Consider the following 16284-nt stretch of genomic DNA (forward strand, 5'->3'; position numbering starts at 1 on the left):
ATGATTTAACGCAAAAACAAATAATAAATTCATGAAGAAAGTAATAGTGAGGCAGCTAAGGTGACGTCTCTACAAACTTCTGAAAGTCCCCCCAAACATCAGTAAATTCAAAGAGTTTATTACGTAAATTGTATAGTTTTTTTTTCAGATGGAATATAGGAAGTTAGTTCTTTTAGCTACATCTGCTTGCTTGGCTGAGTGTCACTATTCCATATAATAGCTGTGCATTTATTGGCTGCAATGACTACCAATTTAATGAATCTGGTTTTGCTACACATATTAACTGGTAGAACAGAGTACTCCAAGAAGAATAAGGGAAGGATCTTGTGGCACCGTCTTATTAGTGACCTGTGGTAAGATCTGAATAATGTCTTTCCAATAATTGCTTAGTTCAGGGCAGGACAAAAACATATGCATAAATGTGCCCACCACCGTTTTACACCTTGGGCAAAATGTTGAATATTTTGAATTGATCTTATACAGTCTCTCTGGTGTAAAGTAGACCCTATGTAAAATATTGAATTGCATCAACTTGTGCCTTGTGTTCAATGAAAGACGCTGAGCATCTAAAAAGAGCTTTCCCCATTTCTCATCCTCAAAAATGAGACCAAGGTCATCATGCAACTTCATGCAAGCTTTCAAAGTTGAATTGTTCCCCAACAGAGCATGAAGACTGGAGTACATGTAAGACATAAAACCTTTTACCCCTTTCCTTTCCCTGGGCTGAATCCTCCCTGCTGAGTGGCAATATAATGCCTAACCTGTAGGTACTTGAAGAAATGAGTTTGAGGTAACTGAACATGAGATGCCAGTTGTTGAAAGGAGAGTAGTTCACCTTGTTAGGATTTATTTTTCAGAGTAAATAACTCACGGACACTATAGAAGCTTTAACCAAGTTTCATCATTCCCCAAAGGTTCTGTACAGCTAAAAACAGACAGCTAAAGATTTCAGACTTCACAGTTTATATACATCCTACTTAAGACACTCCCCTTTCTCTCCAGTCCTTACATTTTATGGCTCTACAGGAAGTTAATAAAGAGGGTAACAGGATTTCAAACATTTATTACTCTCTTAAGAGAATCTGTCCTCCCCTTCTGACCTCAACCCCTCTTTCATCTAATACACAGATGTCCATCTGTCTCCCCTGTATCAACACATCGCTCTCCTCTCCTTCATCAAACACATTCCAAAGCCGCCTTCTTTCTTCCGAGAACCATTAACTTCTAACATAACCCATTCTCTTTCATTTCCTGGCATTCATTTAATATCTCAATGTTCAAAGTTTAGCACATCCCAAAAACCTTCTCTATAGAGATTACAAAATATTTTAATTCCTTTGTTGAACCAAGAAAATGTAAAACCATCTCTCAGGGCTTTAGGTAAGATGGGGCTATTATAGAAAGGTTTTGGTTCATTTATAGATCTAAGCCCTTCTGTTTGTTTACAGACTTCAATCCATATATTTAAAGTGTTTTTAATGAAAGGGTTATTTATGAGACCTAGTGAAGCTTTAGGTGGGCTAATATAAGGTATAGCTGCCAATGTAGCAGGGCCAGACACTCTTCCTCTATCTGTCACCAAGAGGCCTTTAACTGAGACTTTAACTGAGATGCCCAGTAATAAAACTGGCAGTCAAGTAGAGTAAGTCCTCCATCTGTGTATGGTTTTCATAAAGTTGTGAGTTTCACATTGGGGGGGGGGGTTCCCTTTCCACAGAAATTAAGTAAACTTCCTATTAAGTTGTTTGAAAAAGGTGCAAGAATTGTGGTAACATATTAATCTGTACACAATTGACCCGTCCAATAAAATAAATAGGTAAATCCCACAATCTATCCAATTCTTCCCCAACCTTTTGTGGAGTATAATTCTGTTCATATGTCTTAATAATTTTAGAAGGAATTTGCAATCCAAAATAAGTCATTTTCTGAAGTTTCCAAGAAAATGGCTGGTCTAAGATTGGGTTCTGCACAGCTGCCCTGTTAAAAGGCACAATTACACTCTTTGATAGGTTTATTTTATAACCTGAAAAGGTCCCATATTCTTTCAGGATGTCAACTAATGTTCGGAGTGAAATTTCTGGTTTAGTGAGGTAAAGCAAAATGTTATCAGCATATAGCGAGACCAGGACTTCACGCCAACCTATACGAACACCATAGATGGATGGATGAGATCTAAAAGCTTCTGCCAGTGGCTCTATAGCCAAAGAAAAAAGGAGAGGACTAGCGGGACAACCCTGTCTTGCCAAGTGATAGGGAGAACTGTGAGGAAACATTTCCATTAGTCAGGATCTGAGCTACCGGACATTTGTACCTACATACTTAGGTCCAATATTCATCCTCAGTAAACTTCAAACAGGTAGTTCCATTCTATGCGGTCAAAAGCTTTTTCCACATCTAATGAAGCCGCCACTACAGGTTCTTGGTCATTCTCTACATAATGCATAATATTAAATAATCTTCTGATATTATCAGGAGATGAGCGGTTTCTTACAAAGCTTGTTTGGCCCATATCAACCAAATCAGGAAGAACCTTATCTAGTCTAAGAGCTAGGAGTTTTGCAAGAATCTTATATGAAGTGTTCAATAAAGAAATTGGTCTATTCGACTCACAAAGCAGAGGATCTTTCCCAGGTTTTAACAAAACTGTGATCAGTGCCTGTTCAAGTGTGTCAGGGAGGTTTTCTGTCTCTATGGCATAATTAAACATATTTCAAAGAGGCTCAATTAGTTTGGGCAAAAAGGATCGATAGAATTCAATAGGGAATCCGTCTGTCCCTGAGGAAATTATGGAAATGAATTCCCTAATTTCCTCAGACGTAATCTCTTTCTCCATGTGCTCTCTATCCTCATCAGTTAAAAAGTTTGTAAATTGAGTTTGTTCAAAAACTCATGCATTGTGTCGGGGGATCCCCTTCAGACTTGTACAATGTTTCATAAAACTCCCTAAAGACTAGATTAATTTCCTCAGGACTGTGAACACCTGTGTTATTGCGTAGCTTAATAGAGCTAATAACTCTACTAGCATTATCTGCCAAGCAAGCAATTTTCCTGCTTTATCTCCATGTTCGTAGTAGTTTTGTTTTGTTCTCCTTGGAGCGTTTTCCACTTTATGGGTCATCAGGGTGTTATATTCCAATCGCTTTGTGTCTAAGTTTTGTAGAATTGAGTCGTCAAATGTTATACTATATTCATTTTCCAGATCTCTAATGTCTTTCTCCAACGAATCTACTTGAGCCTTATACATCTTACGAGCACCTGAACTAAAAGGATATTATTTGCCCCCTCAGCTTTGCAAGGAGAGCTTCCCATCAAATTAGGGGGAGGCAGAGTTGTTATTGGTGCTAAAAAATATGTCTATATGAGTGTTTAGAAATGTTACAAATGCGGGATTATTTGGTAAGTATGTGCCAAACCTCCACCTTCTGCCATTATTATCTCTGATGATGGGCATTTTAACTTCAAAAAGATGTTTTGGTAAAATGTAGGATCATCATGGTTAGGCCCATACACATTCACAAGGATAATGGGCTCAGTGCTGATGAAACCAAACCTTGAATGATCACAAACCTACCCCCTTTTGTCTTTAATCTGAGATTGTATCTGAAAGGGGCAATGCTTATTAATGCGTATGGCCACCCCTCTTGCCTGAGAGGTGAAAGATGAATAGTACACTTGACTCACCCACACTCTCTTCAGTTTATCATGCTCAGAGTCAGTCAGGTGTGTCTGCTGAAGAAGAGCTATATCAACCTTATGCTGCTTTAGATCATTCAGAATGTGTTTGCGCTTGACTGGGTGTTTAAAAACCCTAATGTTAAGTGTCATAAATGTATAGTTATTAGGTGCTGACATATTTAAAGAAAATAAGAAATTGGAAAAAAGAAAGAAACAATTCTAATTCTCTCCCTCTCTTTCTTTCTCTCTCTCGGAGGACCTGAGCCCTAGGACCATGCCCCAGGACTATGATGACTCCTTGCTGTCCCCAGTCCACCTGGCCGTGCTGCTGCTCCAGTTTCAACTGTTCTGCCTTATTATTATTCGACCATGCTGGTCATTTATGAACATTTGAACATCTTGGCCATGTTCTGTTATAATCTCCACCCGGCACAGCCAGAAGAGGACTGGCCACCCCACATAGCCTGGTTCCTCTCTAGGTTTCTTCCTAGGTTTTGGCCTTTCTAGGGAGTTTTTCCTAGCCACCGTGCTTCTACACCTGCATTGCTTGCTGTTTGGGGTTTTAGGCTGGGTTTCTGTACAGCACTTTGAGATATCAGCTGATGTACGAAGGGCTATATAAATAAATTAGATTTTGATTTGATTTGATTTGAGAGCACGTGTGTGAGAGAGAGAGAGAGAGAGAGAGAGAGAGCACGTGTGAGAGATCACCATCCTCCTGAGTTCACCCTCCCCCCCAAAAAATATTATGTATAAACACATGTACGCACATACACAAGTGTAAAGCTATCAGCAAGCTGGCAATTAGGTCGGTCAGCCAGTGAGTAGCTTATCCCTGCCTCGGTATCACTAACGCTAGCATACATCTTTAACAATTAACAAGCCAGCAAATGTAATAGTAGCTACAATTCCCTGAAGTAATATAAGCAACATAGTTAGGCTTGAAACCCAGTCAAAAGCCACATAACTATTTAACCAATTTTACCTCTAGGTGTTAAATAAAAGTATACAGCAAAAATGTAACTACCTGGCAGAGTGAGGATGTAGCTATAGTTACACCCTTATAAACTTAGCGAGTCAACATTAGCTATGTCCCAACTTTACCTCGCCAGTCATTATCGTACTAGCCATCTAGCCAGCCAGCCATCTAGCCAGCCAGTCGATCATATGAGTAATTTAGTTGTTTACCTCAGGTGTAACAATTCACTATTCACTGTATCCAAGTTCAACAGACAGTTCCTCATGACGTAGTAGACGTGAACAAGTAAGGGAGTTCTTTCCTCATGTTTGTTTCAGCCATCTTCATAGAGTCAAATGTGCGCTCACCATTCTTGGTTTCGATCCACAAAGTCGCTGGGTAGCACAGGCTATATACCAAGCCAGCCTGGCGCAGAAGTCTCTTCAGTGGGGAGAAAGCCATCCTCCTTGTGTACTATGGGAGAAAGATCCGTAATCCATGATTCTGGCATCTCCGTACTTGAGCTCTCCCTTTGCTCGGGCAGCAGAGTGTAAGTGAACAGTGTCCTGGTACCGTAGAAATTTAATGACAAACACCCTGGGTGCAACCTGGCCAGGCAGCTGCCTCCTTAGGGTGCGATGGACCCTCTCGATTTCCAGTGGGTGCGCGAGGTAGATCCAGAATGTTAGGAGAATGAAAGGAGAATGTGTCTCTTACCTCCACGGCCTCCAGGAAACCTTAAAGTCTCAAATTCGAGCGCCTTTGGAAATGTCCGTAATAATCACATTTCTCCTCGAGTTTAGAGAGGGCGTCTTCCAACTCCTTGTATTATTGGTCCACGTCCTCGCGGACATCCAGGATGGCTGCCTGGTGGTCAGCATGGTCTTTTTCTAACTGTCACTTGTCCCTTTGTGACTTTCTGGTCTTTGTGGAGATTATCGACCAGTACATACATTTTGCTGAGGCGTTCAGAAAGTGTCTCTTGGATTTTTGTTATACCCTTGTCCAACTCCATTCTGAACCATGCTTGTGCTTCTTCCGAGCTAGCATCTGCCAAGACCGAATAAAGGCTGTCAGAAGGGGGCATTTTTCCATGCCTAGTCTGAGGCTTTGACATATTGGGCATGTTTTGTTTTTGGCGATAGAATAGATGTTTTAACTTCCAACTCACTATTAACGAACAGGTAAACAATGTCAAAATGCCTTAAAATGTTTAGATAGTTTAAGGACGCTACGCAGACGCATCTTGTTTGAGCTTCGCAATTGCTGGAAGTTGGTCCTGGACTTCCTGATGGGCCGCCCACAGGTGGTGAGGGTAGTAAACAATATCTCCACTTCGCTGATCAACACTGGGGCCCCACAAGGGTGCGTGCTCAGCCCCCTCCTGTACTCCCTATTCACCCATGACTGCATGGACATGCACGCCTCCAACTCAATCATCAAATTTGCAGACGACACAACAGTAGTGGGCTTGATTATCATCAACGACGACAGAGCCTACAGGGAGGAGATGAGTGTACTCGGCATGTGGTGTCAGGAAAACAACCTCTCACTCAACGTCAACAAAACAAGAGATGATTGTGGACTTCAGGAAACAGCAGAGGGTGCACCCCCCTATTCATATCGTAGTCGTAGTGGTAAAGTAGTGAAGTTTTTTTCATGTTTTTTTAAAGTTCCTTGGCGTACACATCACAGACAAACTGAAGTGGTAAACCCACACAGACAGTGTGGTGAAGAAGGCCCCAACAGCGCCACTTCAACTTCAGGAGGCTGAAGAAATTTTGCTTGTCACCTAAAACCCTGACAAACTTTTACAGATGCACAATCGAGAGCTTCCTGTCGGGCTGTCTGTATAATCGCCTGGTACGGCAACTGCACCGCCCTCAACCGGAAGGCTCTCCATAGGGTGGTGCAGTTTGCGCAGCGCATCACTGGGGGCAAATTACTTGTCGCCAGGACATCTACAGAACCCGATGTCACAGGAAGGCCAAAAAGATCATCAAGGACAAAAACCATCCGAGCCACTGCCTGTTCACCCCGCTATCATCCAGAAGGCGAGGTCAGTACCGGTGCAACAAAGCTGAGACCAAGAGACTGAAAAACAACAATCACTAACTCAGAAAAGCTGCTGCCTAAATACTTTAATAATGGAACATTAGTCACTTTAAAAATGTGTAAACATTTTTGCATTACTCATTTCATATGTGTATACTGTATATTATTCTATTCTACTGTATCTTAGTCTGTGCCGCACTGACATTGCTAATCCAAATATTTGTATATTCTTAATTCTATTCCTTTACTTTAGATTTGTGTGTATTGTGGAGAATTTGTTAGATGTTATGGCACTGTTCACCTGCAATAACATCTTCTAAATACGTGTATGCGACTAACAAAATTTAATTTGATTTGAACAGCCTAGCTAATCTGCTCTACTAGGATGAGTAAAATGGTCAGAGTGAGGTATTTCAGATATTATTAGGATCCCAATTAGCTGTCGTGAAAGCAGTAACTACTCTTCCTGGGATCCACAAAAGACAAGAAACATTACATGATACAGAACATTAATAAACAAGAACAGCTCAAGGACAGAACTATATCAATTTTAGAACGGCACACGTAGCCTGCATATCAATACACACATTGTCTAGGTCAAATAGGAGAGAGGTGTGGTGCCGCCAGGGGTTGCATTATTTGTTTTTTTTTTAAACCACGTTAGCTGTTCCTTTTTGCAATATGAGCTGGACTGGAGTTTGATGCCATAATGGCTCTATACAGTGGCTTGCGAAAGTGTTCACCCTCTTGGCAATTTTCCTATTTTGTTGCCTTACAACCTGGAATTAGTATAGATTTTTTGGGGGGGTTTGTATCATTTGATTTACACAACATGCCTACCACTTTGAAGATATACATTTTTTTTTTATTGTGAAACAAAAAATAAATAAGACAAAATACATAAAACTTGAGCATGCATAACTATTCACCACCCAAAGTCAATACTTTGTAGAGCCACCTTTTGCAGCAATTACAGCTGCAAGTCTCTTGGGGTATGTCTCTATAAGCTTGGCACATCTAGCCCATTCTTCAAGGCAATACTGCTCAAGCTCCTTCAAGTTGGATGGGTTCCGCTGGTGTACAGCAATCTTTAACTTCTTGGTGACAGGGGGGCAGTATTGAGTAGCCTGGATGAATAAGGTGCCCAGAGTAAACTGCCTGCTACTCTGTCCCAGATGCTAATATATGCATATTGTTAGTAGTATTGGATAGAAAACACTCTGAAGTTTCTAAAACTGTTTGAATGATGTCTGTGAGTATAATGCCCTCCTTGCCTGGTCTGTGAATTTTGGAGGGCAGTCCTCTCTTGGCAGGGTTGTTGTGGTGGCAAATTCTTTCATTTTTTTAAATAATGGATTTAATGGTGCTCCGTGGGATGTTCAAAGTTTGTTATTTTTTTATAACTCAACCCTGATCTGTACTTCTCCACAACTTTGTCCCTGACCTGTTTGAAGAGCTCCTTGGTATTCATGGTGCCACTTGCTTGGTGGTGCCCCTTGCTTAATGGTGTTGCAGACCTTTCAGAACAGGTGTAGATACACTGCTCAAAAAAATAAAGGGAACACTAAAATAACACATCCTAGATCTGAATGAATGAAATATTCTTATTAAATACTTTTTTCTGTACATAGTTGAATGTGCTGACAACAAAATCACACAAAAACTATCAATGCAAATCAAATGTATCAACCCATGGAGGTCTGGATTTGGAGTCACACTCAAAATTAAAGTGGAAACCCACACTACAGGCTGATCCAACTTTGATGTAATGTCCTTAAAACAAGTCAAAATGAGGCTCAGTAGTGTGTGTGGCCTCCACGTGCCTGTATGACCTCCCTACAATGGCTGGGCATGCTCCTGATGAGGTGGCGGATGGTCTCCTGAGGGATCTCCTCCCAGACCTGGACTAAAGAATCCGCCAACTCCTGGACAGTCTGTGGTGCAACGTGGCGTTAGTGGATGGAGCGAGACATGATGTCCCAGATGTGCTCAATTGGATTCAGGTCTGGGGAATGGGCAGGCCAGTCCATAGCATCAATGCCTTCCTCTTGCAAGAACTGCTGACACACTTCAGCCACATGAGGTTTAGCATTGTCTTGCATTAGGAGGTACCCAGGGCCAACCGCACCAGCATATGGTGTCACAAGGGGTCTGAGGATCTCATCTCGGTACCTAATGGCAGTCAGGCTACCTCTGGCGAGCACATGGAGGGCTGTGCGGCTCCCCAAAGAAATGCCACCCCACACCATTACTGACCCACCGCCAAACCGGTCATGCTGGAGGATGTTGCAGGCAGCAGAACGTTCTCCACGGCGTCTCCAGACTGTCACGTCTGTCACATGCCCTCAGTGTGAACCTGCTTTCATCTGTGAAGAGCACAGGGCGCCAGTGGCGAACTTGCCAATCTTGGTGTTCTCTGGCAAATGCCAAACGTCCTGCACGGTGTTGGGCTGTAAGCACAACCCCCACCTGTGGACGTCGGGCCCTCATACCACCCTCATGGAGTCTGTTTCTGACCATTTGAGCAGACACATGCACATTTGTGGCCTGTTGGAGGTCATTTTGCAGGGCTCTGGCAGTGCTCATCCTGCTCCTCCTTGCACAAAGGCGGAGGTAGCGGTCCTGCTGCTGGGTTTCTTGCCCTCCTACGGCCTCCTCCACATCTCCTGATGTACTGGCCTGTCTCCTGGTAGCGCCTCCATGCTCTGGACACTACGCTGACAGACACAGCAAACCTTCTTGCCACAGCTCGCATTGATGTGCCATCCTGGATGAGCTGCACTACCTGAGCCACTTGTGTGGGTTGTAGACTCCGTCTCATGCTACCACTAGAGTGAAAGCACCGCCAGCATTCAAAAGTGACCAAAACATCAGCCAGGAAGCATAGGAACTGAGAAGTGGTCTGTGGTGACCACCTGCAGAACCACTCCTTTATTGGGGGTGTCTTGCTAAATACCTATAATTTCCACCTGTTGTCTATTCCATTTGCACAACATCATGTGAAATTTATTGTCAATCAGTGTTGCTTCCTAAATGGACAGTTTGATTTCACAGAAGTGTGATTGATTTGGAGTTACATTGTGTTGTTTAAGTGTTCCCTTTATTGTTTTGAGCAGTGTATTTTGTGGACAGAGATGCTAAGAGAGCATGACGCCATGAGAGAAGCTCTTACATAGAGCTACCACTTTTTTTGTGTATCACATTTGAAAATGTTTTAGTCTGCAATGTTTTAGTCTGCAATGTCCTTATCCAAATTAAATTATTCAGCCAAGTCTCTGGGATAACCAGAACATCTGGGCTAGTGTTATGCACCCAGACATTTAGAAAGTCCAGTTTCAGGCATCACACATTTGTATGGAACAGTCCGAGCCCTATGCGAGATTTGAAACCGCAGGAGTATCCATGGAGACAAAAGAGTCAATAGAACTGGATGAGCTAGCCACAATAGGCTTCTTGTTTGGATTCAAAGTTGCAGAGCTAATAGTAGAATTCAGGTAAGTGTGCACAAGATTAGTATTGACAATACTATATGCCTTTGAGCACAGGTAGCAAAACGATAGCTTGAAATAAAACTATTAATAGCATAGATGGAGGGTTCCTTACTGGAGCTAACAGAGCTATCAATGGAAATGCAACTAACAGGCACAGAATTACTATTTTCAATACCCCTATCAACATGGGAAGCTGTGGCAAAATAATGTAGCTGCGATTTAAAAACCTTTGGGGAGCTTGATTTGATCAGTCATTGCCTCATTGATGCCTTGTATTGTTTGGACAGGATCCAGGCACCTAAATGATTAGGATGGATCCCATCCGCCTTATAGAACATCCTCTGCTTCCAAAAGGTGTCTATTTGTCACGTTTGTTGTATGGATGAGTCCAAGGTGCAGCGTGATGTGAATACATCTATTTTAATGAAATGAAGAACACTTCAACAAATTTACAAAACGACCGTGACCGCTATATAGAATAAGTGCGGACACAGGCATCTAATACATAGACAATCACCCACGAATTACCCAAGGAATATGGCTGCCTAAATATGGTTCCCAATCAGAGACAATGATAAACAGCTGCCTCTAATTGAGAACCAATCCAGGCAACCATAGACATACAAAACACCTAGACTAGTGAACAACCCCATAAACATACAAAAACCCTAGACAGGGGAAACACAACAAACCACCCCTTGTCACACCCTGACCTAACCAAAATAATAAAGAAAACAAAGATAACTAAGGTCAGGGCATGACACTATAACCCTTTTCGCATGGCCTTAGTATTACAATAGGACGTCGGTTATGTAATTATTGTCCCAGAATGTTAATTTGTGCAGTGGAAGATTCTGACGGGATTAGTTTTACCAAACTGCATCTATACATTTAAAAAAAAATCCTAATTCAAAATTGACAGTTATGATGGAAGCCTGGAGGTTCTTTTAGGCTTGAAGATATTTCAAATGTCTAGGGATAGCCTAATAATGGCTTATTGCACTTCAGTTCGGATAAAGACAAAATAATAATGGATATCAATAAGAACTTTGAACTCTAACCTGAGCAAACATTTAATTAACTGACACATTCGGCAATTTATCAATTAATTGACACAATATTGTCCACTTCATCTTTTAAAAGAGAAGTATGGCACTACAAAAGTTGATAGGTGATCATTCATCTGTAGGCTACTTCCATAGCGCTTTGCATCAATTTGTTCCCATGTTCTTAAGTACTCTCTAATATACCTCAAAACACAGGGATGATGATTCGCACAGGATAAGTATTATAAGAGGACCTGGGAGTTTGCCGAAAAACAGTAGATTTTTAGGGCTAGTACAATAACCTTCCTGCCAAGTAAAAATGACTGACATGGTAGATTCGGACAGACTAAAATTATGGATGTGGTGATTTGTGCTCGTGTACATAATTACATTACCTGTACTCCCCCAATAAAACATATCCCACCCGAACAGAGCTAAAGTTGTTTACAAAAGTTACACCCAAGGAGCTGCAGTAGTCTCGTAAACAGTTGTGAAGTGCTTAGTAGCCTGCTGAAATGTTCATTACCTCGACCCAGCGAGGGCACAGGGCCAGAAATTATAGGATGTTTTTTTGTATCCAGTAGAGACCCAATCTATTCTTCAAAATCCTGTTTCAGCTGTTCAGAGCTACCATTCCTAATGTCATTAAATCCCACATTGACTACAACAGCATCAATCTCTGTGTGCTGATGTAGAACGGTGGGGAGCAGTCTAGTAATATCCTGTAATCAGGCCCTGGGGTAGCACAGGGTTTTAGCTCCAGAAACCGAGATGTTTCTTACCATACAGCTGCCTAAGACAACAGCCGGTGAGATGGAAGAGGAAATCCACCCATTCCTACACATTGCATGATTCAGGAGACCCATCGGGGACTTACAAGATCTCAGCATCTCTTGTCACCAGGTTCGAGCATCCCATAACCAACGAAGGCTTATTTCACCATAGAAGCCACTGGAGAGGGAGTCAGAACAGGGGATGAAGGCACCTTGCAAAAGTATTCATCCCCCTTGGTGTTTTTCCTATTTTCTTGCATTACAACCTGTACATTGATTTCTATTGAATGTCATGTAATGGACATACACAAAATAGTCCAAATTGGTGAAGTGAAATTTAAAACATTACTTGTTTCAAAAAAATTCCCAAAAATCTAAAACTGAAAAGTGGTACGTGCATATGTATTCACCCCATTTTCTATGAAGCCCCTAAATAAGATATGGTGCAACCAATTACCTTCAGAAGTCACAGAAATAGTTAAATAAAGTCCACCTGTGTGCAATATAAGTGTCACATGATCTCAGTATATATACACCTGTTCTGAAAGGCCCCAGAGTCTGCAACACCACTAAACAAGTGGCACCAGCAAGCAAGTGGCACCATGAATACCAAGGAGTTCTCCAAACGGGCCAGGGACAAAGTTGTGGAGAAGTTCAGATCAGGGTTGAGTTATAAAAAAATATCAGAAACTTTGAACATCCCACAGAGCCCCATTAAATCCATTATTTAAAAACATGGAAAGAATATGGCACCACAACAAGCCTGCCAAGAGAGGGCCACCCACCTAAACTCACAGACAAGGCAAGGAGGGCATTAATCAGAGATGCAACAAAGAGACCAAAGATAACCCTGAAGGAACTGCAAAGCTCCATAGTGGAGATTGGAGTATCTGTCCATGGCACCACTTTAAGTCGTACACTCCACAGAGCTGGACTTTACGGAAGAGTGGCCAGAGAAAAGCCATTGCTTAAAGAAAAAAAATAAGCAAACAAGTTTGGTGTTTGCCAAAAGGCGTGTGGAAGACTCCCCAAACATATGGAAGAAAGTACTCTGGTCAGATGAGACTAAAATTGAGCTTTTTGGCAATTAAGGGAAACGCTATGTCTGACGCAAACCCAACATCTCTCGTCACCCCGAAAATACCATCCACACAGTGAAGCATGGTGGTGGCAGCAACATGCTGCGGGGATGTTTTTCATCGGCAGGGCCTGGGAAACTGGTCAGAATTGAAGGAATGATGGATGGCGCTAAATATGGGGAAATTATTGAGGGAAACCTGTTTCAGTCTTAAGCATACTGCTAAAGCAACACTCGAGTGGTTTAAAAGGAAACATTGAAATGTCTTGGAATGGCTTAGTGTAAACCCAGACCTCAATCCCAATTGAGAATCTGTGGTATGACTTAAAGATTGCTGTACACCAGCAGAACCCATCCAACTTGAAGGAGCTGGAGCAGTTTTGCCTTGAAGAATGGGCAAAAATCCCAGTGGATAGATGTGCCAAGCTTATAGAGACATACCCCAAGAGACTTGCAGCTGGAATTGCTGCAAATGGCAGCTCTACAAAGTATTGACTTTGGGTGGTGAATCATTATGCATGCTCAAGTTTTCAGTTTTTTTGTCTTGTTTGTTTCACAATAAAAAGTATTTTGCATCTTCGAAGTGGTTGGCATGTTGTGTAAATCAAATGATACAAACCCCCCCCAAAAATATATATTTTCTATTCCAGGTTGTAAGCCAACAAAATAGGAAAAATGCCAAGGGGGATGAACACTTTCGCAAGCCACTCTACTTTCGGTTCCGTCTCAAAGTGGAAGCCCCCAGGGATGAATGTGCCGGAACTTCTAGATCCAGGGTGGCAAAGCTGTTTGTTAGTCTGCATCCGGTCCGGGCTTCCCACCGCCAAGGAGGCTCCAAATTTCAAAGGCCGCCATTTTCGACTTCCACGGCGAGTGACGTGCCTCCATGGCTGGTTAGCATGGTCAAGAATAAGAACATTAGTCCATTAGTCATCAGAAGCATCCTGCTAGATACATTTTCCAGGGGAGGGATCCCTACAAATTGTAACTTTGGTGATAAGAGGCACCAAATTTCACACACACAGCTAGAACAGGGTTTTAAAAAGATTTGTAGATACAGGGCCATCACAGGATTCTCGTATTAACCCCATAGAAGCCTTTTTCCAATATGGTCACCAAACAACTCAATGGGGACTTATTGGATAAATTTCGTATGGCAGTACATTTAAGATATATAATTGTAGTATCCCCAATTATATCTTAATATGTTCATAGTGATTTAGAATACACAACCAAATGAGCCAGGTGTGCCAGATATAAAGTTTTTAAATTATTCACTGAATTTTGGTGAGAATGTTCCCAAAAGCTTTCTGAATCGCTGATTTCTTGAGATGTCATCATCAATAATTGTAATATTTCATCTTCAAATGGATATGTGTAAGTGAATAGTCAAATGTGTCTGATTGATAGCTGTCAATATAAGCTTTCCAATGACTTTAATAATATTGAGCAATAACTTGTATACTGCAGTGGTGAACCATGACTATAGGACCTACTGTAGGCCTTCAGAGGGACCAACATTCCAATATGTTGTATCAAACAAGAAAATCAAGAAAATATAGCATCACTTAATGCGCCCAACATTATATCTTCTCTGGTTAGATCATTCTAGTGAAGGAGGAGCAATACCTGGCCGCGCTTCGGGCTGCTGCCGGCGCAGAGACAGGACCAGCATTGACACAACATTACACACAGCATAGAATAATGCATTGTTTAACAGTGTTGTGTTCAGACCACCTAAAGTGAGACCGATTCAAGACCCAGATCAGAGAGGGGGGTAAGACTGAGTCAAGACTGAGACCCGAGAGGGGGTCGGTCTTGTTGTAGGTTAGTTTGCAGCGGCTGCAGCAGGTGTTATGGCAGAGTATGTTGTTGTTAATTTTGTTAGCTCCCTTTTCAAGAATAACTTTCAACAAGATGTTAAGTTTCAACTGATCATTATCTGATGAGTGGAACTGTGTTTTTTTATTGCAACTCGCTTGCTGTTGTTAGCCATCTCTTTGAAAATAACTTGTGTGTGATGTGAAACATTGACTCATACAAAGTCAGTTACTTTATTGCGCTAAACATTTAAAATGCTTTTTGCAATGGGAAGAAATAGTTGTACATTTCAATTAATTTCAATTATTTAGCCTAATGGTTGTGTTTTTGTATTCTTATAATTGTGATCTACTGGCTTATTATGAGTGGACTGCTTATCCTTTAACATCATACTGTGTGTGACTGCTGCCTATCCATCGGCCCTATGCAGTGTAGTTGTGCCTGGAAAAGTGGGTATACTCTAATTTGGCAAAACATTTCCCAAAAGGCCCGCTTGTTGAAGGAAAGGGCGCCCTGTGTGAAAAATATATATTTTTAATGAGTTTCCTGTAGGTTTTTCTGATTTTCATTCTCAAAGTCATATATTTTTAATAGGAATAGAAAGTAAAATGTGATGTTCTGTATGGTTTGGGTAGGCATACGCTACGGACAGCGAACACAATTGCATTTTATTGGCTTCCCGGGTGGCTCAGTGGTCTAAGGCTGTGCCAATAGAGATTCTGGGTTTGAGTCCAGGCTTCGCACAGCTATTTCATATGGATGGGGGGCAGTATTGAGTAGCTTGGATGAATAATGTGCCAAGAGTAAACTGCCTGCTACCCAGGCCCAGAAGCCCAGGCCCAGTAGAAGAAATATGCATATTATTAGGAGAGGATAGAAAACACGCTGAAGTTTCTAAAACTGTTTGAATGATGTCTGTGAGTATAACAGAACTCATATGGCAGGCAAAAACCTGAGGAAAAATCCAACCAGGAAGTGGGAAATCTGAGGTTTGTAGGTTTTCAAGTCTTTGCCTATCCAATATACCGTGGAGATTTGGTCCGATTGCACTTCCGAAGGCTTCCACTAGATGTCAACAGTTTTTAGATCCTTGTTTCAGGCTTCTACTGTGAAAGGGGAGCGAATAGGATCTGTTTGAGTCAGATGTCTGGCAGAATGCCATGAGCTCAGTCATGCACGCGGCCGTGAGAGCTGAATCTGAATTAATCTGAATTAATCTGAATTATAAGTTAAATAATCTGTCTGTAAACAATTGTTGGAACAATTACTTGTGTCATGCACAACGTAGATGTCCTAACCGACTTGCCAAAACTATAGTTTGTTAACAAGACATTTGTGGAGTGGTTGAAAAACAAGGTTTAATGACTCCAACCTAAGTGCATGTAAA

This window comes from Oncorhynchus tshawytscha, linkage group LG04 (genome assembly GCF_018296145.1).
Source record: "Oncorhynchus tshawytscha isolate Ot180627B linkage group LG04, Otsh_v2.0, whole genome shotgun sequence".
Taxonomy (NCBI): Eukaryota; Metazoa; Chordata; class Actinopteri; order Salmoniformes; family Salmonidae; genus Oncorhynchus; species Oncorhynchus tshawytscha.